Here is a 12,286-nt window from a genome sequence, read left to right as displayed (position 1 = left end):
TTGAGAGGGGCTTTCAGTATGCCCCAGCATTTTCTTTTTGTTAATCTGAGCCTTCAAAATGCCACACATGGATCTGTCTGAAGTAACCTTTAAAATGCCCCAACATTTGCTGATACAGGTGTTAAAAATGCATTAACATTATTTCTTGTTGAGATGAGCCTCCAAGAAGGCCCAAATATTCATATTACTTTGAGCCTTCAAAATGCCCCACCATTCTATTCCTGGTTGAAATGGGCTTTCGAGATGTCCCGTATGGATCTGTCTGAATTGGGCCTTCACAATGCCCCTGACATTCTAAACTGTAAGGCTTACTTTCAATGTCTGTTTGACTTGAATATCATGATCCCCACAGGGTCCAATTTTGACAATGCATTGTGGTGTGTACTTGTGGTTTTATCCATGCCTCAAATCTGTTTATCTTGAATACTCTCATTCTGGTGTTACAAAACAACATTGTTTAAGTAACTTGAGGAATGCTCTTCATGTTGTCACAAACTTAAGAAATAATCAATCATTCTGACAGAAATGTCTGAGATATATGCATCTTCTGAATGAGGTGACCATTTTCTGGATCTGGAGGGGTCTAGTCAGACAGAGTGGTATAAATCGCTTGGTAATTCATTTTAGGCTGACACAATGAACCTTGTTTTCAGTGAAGGCTATTTATGGAATATACTTTTCCATGCAACATGTTGATTCTGATAACTACTTATATGATTATGAAGCAATCTTTCAAAATGATTTCACAGATATTGATAGTTCTTCTGATACCAAGGAAATCCCGAATTCTGATTCTGATGAGGAGAATAAACTGTAATACTTGATGAAAAATGGGGAACTCAGAGGCTGAGGCTTCAATAGCCATGGAGAAATGTGATCCGGATTCATCAATTGCAGAGTTGACAGACTTTATATGTGTTGCTCAAATGGTTAAGGCTGCTGACACACTTTTTCCGATAGAAGATAGGAAACCATTATGCAATGACCTCAATTACAAGAAAAGGCAAAACTCGGGCTATGATTTTTGTAAAGGAAGAAGCAGAGGAAGCTTGAAAAAAGTTTCTCAATGAAGACGATCATGCAGTTCATCTTCTAAATCCAATGATTGGTTTTGGGGTTCCTACCGAACCAGATCAGATAACTCAAAGAACACTTCCAGAAGATGCTATTGGGCCTCCTTATTTCTACTACGAGAATATAACATTTGCTCCATTTGTATTTGGGTTAAAATGTCACGGTACTTATACGATGTAGAACTAAAATTTGTAGATTCAAAGTATTTTTGTGCCGCTGCACAAAAAAGGGCTATATTCATAATTTGCCAATTGAGAACATATTTCCTCTTATTCCGCTTCCTCCACGCACCATACATGATGTTTTTCTATTGACAAAGAAAATGGTGGCCTTCTTGGGATCCAAGAACAAAATTGAACTATTTACAAACATGTATAGGAAGTGCCAAATTGACAAAAAGGATCTGTAAGGTTCCTGAAGCTTATGACGATGAGCCACCTTCGAATGTCCAAAAGTATGTTCTTGATGAGTGCCAAAAATGGAATCTAGCATGGGTTGAAAGGAATAAAGTTGTTCCTCTTGAACCTGATGAGGTGGAAATGTTTCTAGGTTTCCCTAAAAACCATACACGAGGAGGAGGATCTGCTAAAGACAGGTTCCTCAGTGGTATCAATGTCCTGTCTCTTTTTTCTGGGATCAGTGATGCAGAGGTTGCCTTCTACTGTCTTGGCATACCTTTGAAATATGCAAGGACTGAATGGTGATCGGTTGGAGCAATTAATGAGTAGATTTGACGGACTTGACCTTGTTGTTGGTGGCATCCAATTTAACAACCTTACTGGAAGACATAAACATCATCGAGATGAACTAGAAGATTTTTGTTAGTGCATTTTCTTGCAATGACTGTTACAGTGACTGCCTCTTATGCTGCTTCAAGATACACACTTACATATCCCACTCTTCCCGAACCATGTAAAGGTTTAGTTGATAGCAAAACTGGTTATCTTTACTTTTGGAATCCGATAACCACTGTTACTCCATATGAAAAGTCTAAAAATGTAGAATCTGTTCCAATGTCTTATTATGTGTCTATAAGTTCTCAGTTTTAGGTTCAACAGTCTTCTGAAGGACATAATGAATATAATCCTGACAAAGAAAATGATCGGCATGGAAGAAGTAGCAATAAGTAGAAATGATGTATCAAGACTTGAGCCATTATCATGGTATAACCAGAGTGCAGGTGGTGACTTGTTCATTCCCATAATACATCTTAATGGGACTTATAGCTCTGTGATGTAATCTTCTAGAGAACAAGGATTGATGGCTGGGGAAAATAATTTGTCTGGTGATGCTTATCGCCCTCAACATGAGATAAGTGATAATCTTTCTTGATGAATTGCTAATAATGTCACAAGAGAGCGTCATGAGTTCAATTCCCCAAACTTTCCGGCTTCTCAGACCACTTGATTTCAAGAATGCTTCATCATTTTGGTCTGACTTATTCTTTCTACAATAGATGTAGAATAGGCAACAATATGCTTTAAGGACCTTCCTCATTTGAGACTGTCTTGTTTGAAAAATGCTTTTCCTCCTTTCTTTATCGAAGAATGAAAGAATTTTGTGAAATGTTGCCTATCACAGGTTCACAATAGAATCAAATCATAAGCATGAATTCAAAGAATATCAAAAGAATTAACAACTCTTTAAAATTTAAGAATTATAGCTCTTTGACAAGTATCAAAATTTGGGTTGGTTTCAGGATGGCTTTCCTATTTTCTATGGTTACATCTATTTAAGATGTCACTCATCTCTCGCTCTTTGTGAACTTTTTCACATGCCTCACTTTGAGGACTTGGTATTTTAACCGGATACGTACAAAATGACACAACTAGGATTGTCAATTACTAGACCTTCTAGAGTCCTTCCATTTCAATTCTCTGGAATCTTTCATTTAGACTCATCTAATCAAAGTAGTGCGAAAATATCGGTCTAAAAATGAAATTTCTGAGTGCTTGTGTGAAGTTGACTATAACAGGTGTTTCGTAACTCCCTTAGTCCATTTGTTAACACATTTGCCATTTTGGCTAGCTGAATTTAGCTTTATTGTATATAATAATATAATCACCTTTATCAGATTAATTGAAACTTATCCGTAAAGCTGGGGTGATTAACCAATTGCTCTAGAGGGACAGTTTTATTGCATATAATATAAATAGATTAGCTTAATATTATCCATAAAGTCGGGGTGATTAACCATTTGCTCTAGAGGGACAGTTCGAGCATAACAGACTAACTGAATATTATCTATAAAGCCGGGGCTAGTAACCAATTGCTTTAGGGGGATAACTCAAGCTTTATTATATATAATAATATAACATGGGTATCCAAATCCAATTTCTTAAGCTTGTTAAGAAGAACCTGTTATAGTCTAGGTGTTTTGGTGGAATTCAGAAAATCTCTTCGTTAGAGTTCAATTCCCAAGCAACTGACTTAAACTAGATTTACCTATTTGTAAAAAATTATGTTCATCATCGAACATCATCAATAGAAAAATATTCTAATCGGTTTTGTAATGTAATACATCAACGATGCCCCATGTTGTACGCTCCTATATATAAATACCAAGCCTTTTTGTAATTTCTTTCAATAGGAGTAGGCTATCTCATATTTATAATAGGATAGTGTTTGGGTGTATTTCTTCTGAGGTAAGGTTAATGGTCCTTGTTTTTCTGGTTTTCAATCCTGATATTCTGTCAAAGATTATAACTCTAATCATGAAGAGCTTTTTAATCTAGTTGATATTCAAAGAATTGCAAGATTGTAAAATTGACTCAATGCTCATAACCTTAATAAGCAACACAAATTTATTTATTGCACAAAAGGCGGAGAAAGGAACAAAAACAAGTTCAAACAAGATGCTGAAAATAAAAAGGTACTACAGTGGTAGATAAAACTTCCACTTGTTTATGCATCATTACTCCTCTAATGTTGGGTGTGTAATTGGCCCAGGATTTTCATCCTTATTTGATCCCCATTTCTTGATCATCTCTTGTGTCAAGACCCCCTTGTCAACAAACGTCTCTATTTCTTTTAACAGTGGCCAATAACTCCCTGTTGAATCCCCTTCACCCCCAAGTGAAAATTATAGAAGCTATTTTGATCATAACAATGGGCAGAAGGGTTAGGTGGTACTTTCGTTGGTCTTGGTGTAATGTATTGACCTTTAACCAAATAAGGATACAAGTCTGAAATGGAAGTTTGGAACACTTCCAAATTTTTTCTTGATCGTATGACTTTCTTTGGTCGATCCGAACAACTACTTGCTCTTTTCCTTTTGCAATTGCGGGGACTATGGATGCTACATTCATTCACATCATCAGCTTTCACTTTCTGATCCTTTGGGCTCTTGGACGTGACTTTTGAGTTTTCTTTGTTGATTACATTCTCAATTAATTCTCCACTTGTCACAAGATTCTCGAATTCCTTCATCGGATTTACCTGCATTAATTCGAAGAAAGGAGCGGGAAGGGAATCACGAAACATATGTGATATCTCTTTTTCTAACATGGGAGGTTGAACTTGTGCTGCCACTCCTCTCCATCTTAAGGCATATTCTTGAAACCTTTCATTGGCTTTCTTCTTTAATCCTTGAAGATTCATACGTGTTAGAGTTAATCCTTTAACATACCGATATTGTTCCAAAAATGTATAAGCTAAATCAACTCATCTCTTGATCTGTTCTTGGGTTAACTGATTATACCATACTACTGTTGTTCCACTGAGGCTATCATGTAAGGAGTGAATTAACAGATCATCAGAACTTAAATATCCTTCCATTTTCTGCAGAATATTTTCAAGTGGATTAGGGGACAACTGGTGCCGTTGTATTTCTCAAAATCTGGCATTTTGAATTCATGGGGAATAACCAAGTCTGGAACCAAGCTGAGCTCTCTTGCTTCTAATTCTTTGTGGAAGGCATTAATACTTTTTATATTTCTGATTGTTTCATCTATCCTCTTGAATCTCTCCTCATATTGTGAATAATTAACGAGGTTATTCCTTGGGTTCGAGTGGGATGCCCCATGGTATGTTATCATTTTTGACTCTTCAATCTGACAGCATGGTTGCTCTTTATCGGTTATCTCTTCTTTATCAGATGCCTTCCTCTGAATAATTTGATTTGATCCATCTGGTACTGAATCTGATGTTTCTTTCCTTATATCCTGAGGTAACCTTGTCAATTGTTCTGGTCACTGATCTTGTAGTCCCTCATAAGATTGCTTAATTGTTTTCATGATGATGGTACAGTAAAATGAATGAATGATCTTGGTTTTACTGTTACAAAACCTTTCATTAATTATTTACATGTTTTTATAATTAATGTATATACCAATATTTAAAAAAATGTAATGTAAATGCGAAAATGCATAAATACAAAAATAAGAATGCAAACTATGCAAGACAAAAGTAAACATAAAAGTATGAATACAAAATGAAAATGAAAAGATGTAAAATGCAAATGCATGTATGAAAAGGTGTTACTCAAGAGTGATCATCTTAGAACAGATTGCATTGAACATAAAAGTTTTCGTGCATCAAACAAAACTTTTACATGTATGGGACAACTTTCAGTCCTAACTTCAACAAAACTTACATATAGGGGATAACTTTCCTATTTTCTTCTCTAAAACCAAGTTAGTCTATCAGCTTATGGGCCATATTGCTTATTTGGACTGCAGCTTTTTCCATGATATTTTGGTGTTCTTTCATCTCCTGTGTCAATTCTCGGAGTTGCTCATTTTCCCTTGTGAGAGAACCTTTGTGTTTAAGAAGTTCTTGGACAAGATCTTCATGTATGTTGCAATTATTTTTCAGTTTGGTGATCCCTATTATCCACTCTTCTGGGGTGTTTCCTATCCCAGCATTTCGAAAAGCTTGATTGATCTTCTAGAAATCTTCCTGCATGGTTTCCATTTTGGTGCTTAATTTATTGTTTTCCATCTTTAAATGGTGTATTTGAGCCTCGAACCTCAGCAAATCTTTTTCTTTCTGGGCGCCCCTACTGATACTATTACCTTTGAAGACTTTTGGTATTAATCTAGTAGGACCTTTTGTTATCAAACTAGGTCGATCATTTACCATAAATTGTAAGGTTCCATGATCCAAAAGACTTTGGACTCGAAGTTTGAAGGCGAGACAATTCTCGATGGTATGTCCTTGAGCTCCGGCATGATATTCACAATGAACGTTGATGTCATACCAATTTGGATACGGAGGTTGGAATGGTTTTATGTAATATGGAGCCAATTCTCGTGCTTCAAGTAGCTTTTCATACAACTCTTTATATGATATATGTATAGTATCAACATGAGAACCACCTTTTGTCTTAGATTGAACCTGAGTTTTAAATGTTGGGAGCAGACTAAACTTCGATGATTTCAGGTTACATGATTTCTTCTCTTCTCTGGGAGCTTTTACAGTTGTCATCATTTCTTTGGTATCTCCAGACGACTTGTAAATACAAATAATGATTGTCTGTAACTTCTCAAATTGGTTAGGATCAGAAGTCCCTTGCATATCTGAAATTGCAAGATTATCTTCATTAAGCTTTCTCTCTTTCTGTGCAGGAATCTCTTTTCCTTTGGCCAAAACTGATATTCTATCCATCATCTTGGACATCTTCTCTCTTATTTATCATATCTCCTCTTGCTCCTTAATGGACACATGATCTTTAGGTGCATAGCTCTCCTCTATCTTCGGAGTTCCCTCAAGATGCCATTTCATGGTTGCGTCATATTTTGTTCGATCATAAAACTTTTTGTCCATTTATGATTTCTTTCTAATTTGATGAACAATCTTTCAAGTCAACACCTTTTGGTTATGCTATGATCATGCAATGCAAACGAAAGAAATCAATATAAACAAGTTAGAGCAAAACAAAATGTATTAAAAATAAAAATGGGAAGGGAAAAAATAAATTGGTTAGTACCAAGAAATATTCCATCTATCAAGGTATATAATGTATCCTAACCTCATGCTTTCTAGTTACATGCTTTGTTTGGAAAAATTAACCTAACTGCATGATTACTAGTTCGCATGCATTTATTCAGAGAGAAAAATAATAAATTAAAAGCTAAAGCTTATTTCTACTTTGTGTACACTTACGGAAAGAGGTTCAGTACTGTCTTAGATCAGGAGAATTTCTAGGGTTTATTATATGCAGGGTTTTGGTTCTAAGAGTAAAGGTACTCGAACTGTCCTTGTTGATGCCCCCTTGGATTGCCAACCCTCAATCCTAGTCCATCACAGACTTAAGCGGACCGAGTTCAATTCGAGGGGACACATTTCTTTATGCCTGACACGGAGAATAAATTCTTAAGAAGACATAGAGCATATGAACCTCGAAAGCTACTTGCTAGGTCTGACACGAAGAATAAATTCTCACGAAGACATCGCTTTCACTCCCTCTTAAAAGGGACAAATCTCAGTTATAGAGATTATGTTTATGCAATGCAAGTATTGTGTGTGAGGAGAAATATTCAGACTTCTAACAAACAATTAAATAAAAATGAAATTTAACACCTTTAAATAAAAAAAAACAATCATAAAGAAGAATATATAAAATATTACAAAATAATAAGTATATGTATAAAAAAATTTGAAAGGAAAGAATTATAAATTAAATATATGAATTTTTAATTTCTAGAGACAATTTATAATTAATTTCAAAGCTTGACTGATCCCCAGTGGAGTCGCTAAGCTGTTGTAACCGATTTTCGCCCGGGCATGGAATTTTTACTTTTACTACTTGGCGGGAAAATTTAAAATTAATAAATAAATGATTTTGATTTAAAAAAAAAATTGGGAGTCGCCATCGGCCTTTTGGGTCAGGTAGGTCGAATACCTAAAAAGTATCTTTTAAAAGAGTTTTTAAGAAAACATCAGTTAAAAGATAATTGGTCTGCGTTTTAGCCAAAAAATTCATTCTTTTTAATAATAAAAAGGGATTCATGGTCGATTACGTTTGGGGAATGATTAGCACTCCCACAACGCCCAAAATTGGTACTTTATTAATTATAAATTGTCTCTATTATTGGAAATTTAAAAATTCACAAATATTTTTAATTCATAATCATGTTATTTCAAATTAATATCTATATTTTAAAATAAGATATTTATTTACTTAGAAATATCAGAAAATGGCTTCTAGGTGCTTTAAGACAACTCTTTTCTTAATATTAAAAAATAAATAAAAAATAAAACATTTGTCTAAAAAATATATTTATAATTTATAATATTAAAATATTTTATGTACATATATATACTTTATAATAATAAAAAATTTATTTATTTAAAATATATTATGAAATGGACATCTAGTTACTTTAAGACTGCCATTTTCTTTGATATTAAAAATAAACAAATATTATTAATTAATTAAATAATATATATTAATAAAAATAAAATAATAATAATAATTTAAATAATAAACATATAAAATTAAAATATGTTTAACAATAATTAAAATTAAATTAAATATAAAAAGTAATAAAACTAGTATTAAAACTAGTGACTAAATTATAACATATTAAAGTTAAATATCTAATTCATAATTAATTATTTAAAGTTACAGTGGCTAAACATACTATTTTATACATTTATTAATTTATTGACTAAAATAAAACTATATAAAATTTGAATATCAAATTAAATTAAATTAAAACATGCCATTAGGGGTTAAAATATTAACTAGCAAAGTCACAGGGGCTAATTTAGTTTTTTTCCTAAAAATATATATATACATGCATGGAATATAATATAATTTAATTAAAATTCAAAGACTGAATTAAAATAATTAAAATTGCTTTTGGTGACTAAATTGCATAAATTACAAACTGCAGTGACCAAAATAAAAGTTTTCAAAACTTTAATGGCTGCGCGTATGATTTACCAATTTTACAAAATTATAGATATACCCCTCCCCAAAACGACGTCGTTTGGGAAGGGGTATTTATACCCGAATATGGCTGGCCCTACAAGCCATTCTCTCATTTCCTCTTTTCTTCCTCTCTCTCTAACTGAGAGAAATTTTTTTTCTCTCTGCCTTCTCTCTAGATTCTCTCGACAGAGAGAATCCGACAACCGTGCCGGCCACCATACTCTGGTGACGATGGCCACCGCCGGCCACCGTATGTGGTGGCCAGAAATCTTCAAAATCCTTCAAATCAAAGCTTATTTGATCCTCAAACCGAATCCTCTCTTATTTACCCCTAAAAATCTCTTAATAGATCTAGATCTAAAATAAACCGACGATTACCTTCGATTTTCGACTGTTCCAGCGTCGTATGGGCTCTCCGAGGGTAAGTCTCTTCACTTTCTTTTCTTTGTTGCTTGTTGTTTAGTGTCTCGCTGGGTTCTGGTTTGTGGTTTGTGGTTGCTGCTGGTTGTCCGTGTTCTTCTTCTCTTTCTCCGTGGCTGTCTTTTTTAGTTGCTGTCTCTTTTTCTCCGTGTCTGCTCGCTGTCCTCCTCCTTTTTTTTGCAAGTAAACCGAGGCTTTATTGCCTCGGTGAGGCTTTCATCAGACTGGTCACAATGGTGTAAGGCTCGGTGAGTCACCATAGCTATGCTGGTGACTCACCATAGAGGCAACGTGTGCGGGAAAGCTGGTGATTCTGGAGTCTTCGGTTGATGTTGTGGCAACGGCTGAAGCATCATCTGGCAGTGGGAACGTCAGCAGCAGCTGGAGGAGGCATTCGGCAGAAACGTGGCGTTGGCAGCTGGACCGTCTGGAAGTTGGAGGGGCGGCTGGGAGCTTCTGGAAATAGCAGAGGCGGCTGGGATAGGGTTGAGAAACCCTAGTTGAAACCCCAAATTGGTTTAGGGTTTCCATTTGGGTCTGGGCCGGTTGGGTCATTGTTGGGCCATCTGAGATTATTGGGCCTATGATGTAATTTGTAATATATTTATTTATTTAATAAATAATAATAATAATAATATATTATATTAATAATTATTATAATTATAATTATGAAAAAATTAATGTCTACAATAGGCTTGTCAAAGCATTTGTTGTCTTTATGTTCTCCCTCAATAACGCAAGGTAGTGGTGTTTCTTTTATTACCGAAAATTTCATTTGCAAGGCCTTGAATATTCGTTATTATTATCGTAATAACATTCTTCATTGTAGGGGAACTTCTTTTCGTGACTTCTGATGTGAAAGAAGTCGCTGGCAAATCCTTTGATTACATTGTTGTAGGTGGAGGAACTGCTGGCTGTCCCCTGGCAGCGACCCTTTCCGAGAAATTCTCGGTGCTATTGATAGAACGAGGCGGATCGCCTTACGGCAATCCCTTGGTGACGGACGAGAGATTTTATGGTTACTCTTTGATTCAAACAGATGAGTTTTCATCAGTAGCACAAGACTTCACATCCACTGATGGTGTTAGGAACAGCAGAGGACGAGTACTCGGTGGATCTTCGGCTATAAATGGAGGGTTCTACAGTCGAGCCAGCGAGGACTTTATCGACAAGGTTGGCTGGGATAAGGAATCGGTTAAGGAAGCTTATACATGGTGGAATCCAAAATAGTCTCTATACCTGAATTGACACCATGGCAGATTGTTTTGGAATTTGGCCTTCTTGAAGCTGGATTTCTACCTTACAATGGCTATAGTTTAGAACATGTTGAGGGAACAAAGATTGGTGGAAGCATATTCGATGTTTGGGGCATAAGACATACCTCAGCCGATCTTCTGAAGGCCGCGAATCCCGAAAATATTGTAGTTCTTTTGAATACGACGGTAAAAATCATCGTCATCAAGAGCAATGGTAAGGAAAATTAAATGGAAGTTATAGCTCTAACATCTAAGCATAGATATTCAGAGATGATCTCTCACAGTTTTGAAATATCTGCAGGGAATGCATCTGAGACAATGGTGAAGGGCATAAGGTTCATAAAGAGTGATGGCAGCAAGGATCAAACATATATGGCCTATCTAAATCAACCCAAGAATTGTACTTCAAAGGGTGGCGATGTGATTTTGTCAGCCGGGGCATTAGGCAGTCCCTAAATTCTGTTATTAAGTGGCGTTGGAGACCGTAAACACCTCGAGAACTTGGACATCCAACATGTGAAAAACTTGAAAGGAGTAGGCAAAAAAATGAAAGACAGTCCTAGTATTGCTGTTTTGGTGGACTCAAATCCGCAAAGACGACAACCAGACCCTCCTCAAGTTTCGGGGATTGCGAAGGACTTCAAGTTCATAATCGAAGGAGGAATTATACCTACAACCTTCAACGCGACGAGAATGCCGATAGCTGCCAAGATTGCCTTTCCGGTATCGGAAGGTGAACTTAAATTAAGCAGTAGTGACCCAAGGCAAAACCCTGCAGTGAAATTCAACTATCTAGAGGATGAAAAGGACTTGGACGCTTGTGCAGATATGGTGCATTTGCTTGAACGAGTGGCCAAGTCCCATTCAGTTGCTTTTTATCTTGGTGTTAAACCCCAGAATAACTTGATGACTAGCACTGATGAGAGAAGGAAATTCTGCGAAGAGAGTGTGAGGACGTACTTCCACTACCATGGAGGGTGCACGGTTCGATCGGTTGTGGACAATGATTATAAGGTTTATGGAGTTAAAGGGTTGAGAGTTGTGGATGGCTCGACGTTCCGGGAATCACCGTGAACAAATCCGATGGCGACTCTGATGATGCTGGGGAGATATCAGGGGCTCAAAATCTTGAGAGAAAGGGAGAAAATTTCTTCTTCTTTACGGACTCAACAAAACCCTTAACATCACATTTGTATGCTGACAGCAAATGCATATAACTACTATTTTCCTTTTGGCAAATATTTTTAGTAGCAAGTATTGCAGTGTGTAGAACTCAGGCAAAAGGTTCTAGAAATTGGTGTACAGCTGTAAAGTTATTGTGAGTGGTCAGGCAGTTATGTGGGAGGTTGCGTAATGCATGGGTGTTACTGAGGGGAGCTGTATGCAAGGACGAACTCAGGATAAAAATTCAGGGATTGTACGAAAAAATTCTTATAAATTTTTTTAGGGATTGTACAATATTAAAGGTGATTCTTTTATTAATTAGAAAAAATTAAAAAAAATTAACACTAAGTAGATAATTTTATTGCACAAATTATTTTTTTCTATAAGAATTTAACTGAAACATGAGTATTCTACCTAAAAATCACAAAAAATATATATAAAAATACTAAAATAATATCATTTGATCAATGTTACTCATAATTTGAAGGTTGCC

At 35.7% G+C, this 12,286-nt stretch overlaps 1 pseudogene; it reads left to right on the top strand.

The window, feature by feature from the left end:
- The first annotated feature begins 10,195 nt into the window (after nucleotides 1-10,195).
- Nucleotides 10,196-11,962, top strand: LOC120178903 (annotated as a pseudogene).
- The last annotated feature ends 324 nt before the right edge of the window (nucleotides 11,963-12,286 follow it).

This window comes from Hibiscus syriacus, unplaced genomic scaffold (assembly GCF_006381635.1).
Source record: "Hibiscus syriacus cultivar Baekdansim isolate YM2019G1 unplaced genomic scaffold, ASM638163v2 tig00112383_pilon, whole genome shotgun sequence".
NCBI classification, from domain to species: domain Eukaryota; kingdom Viridiplantae; phylum Streptophyta; class Magnoliopsida; order Malvales; family Malvaceae; genus Hibiscus; species Hibiscus syriacus.
The sequence above is the reverse complement of the archived record's forward strand: the minus strand, read 5'-3'. Positions and strand labels throughout refer to the sequence as shown.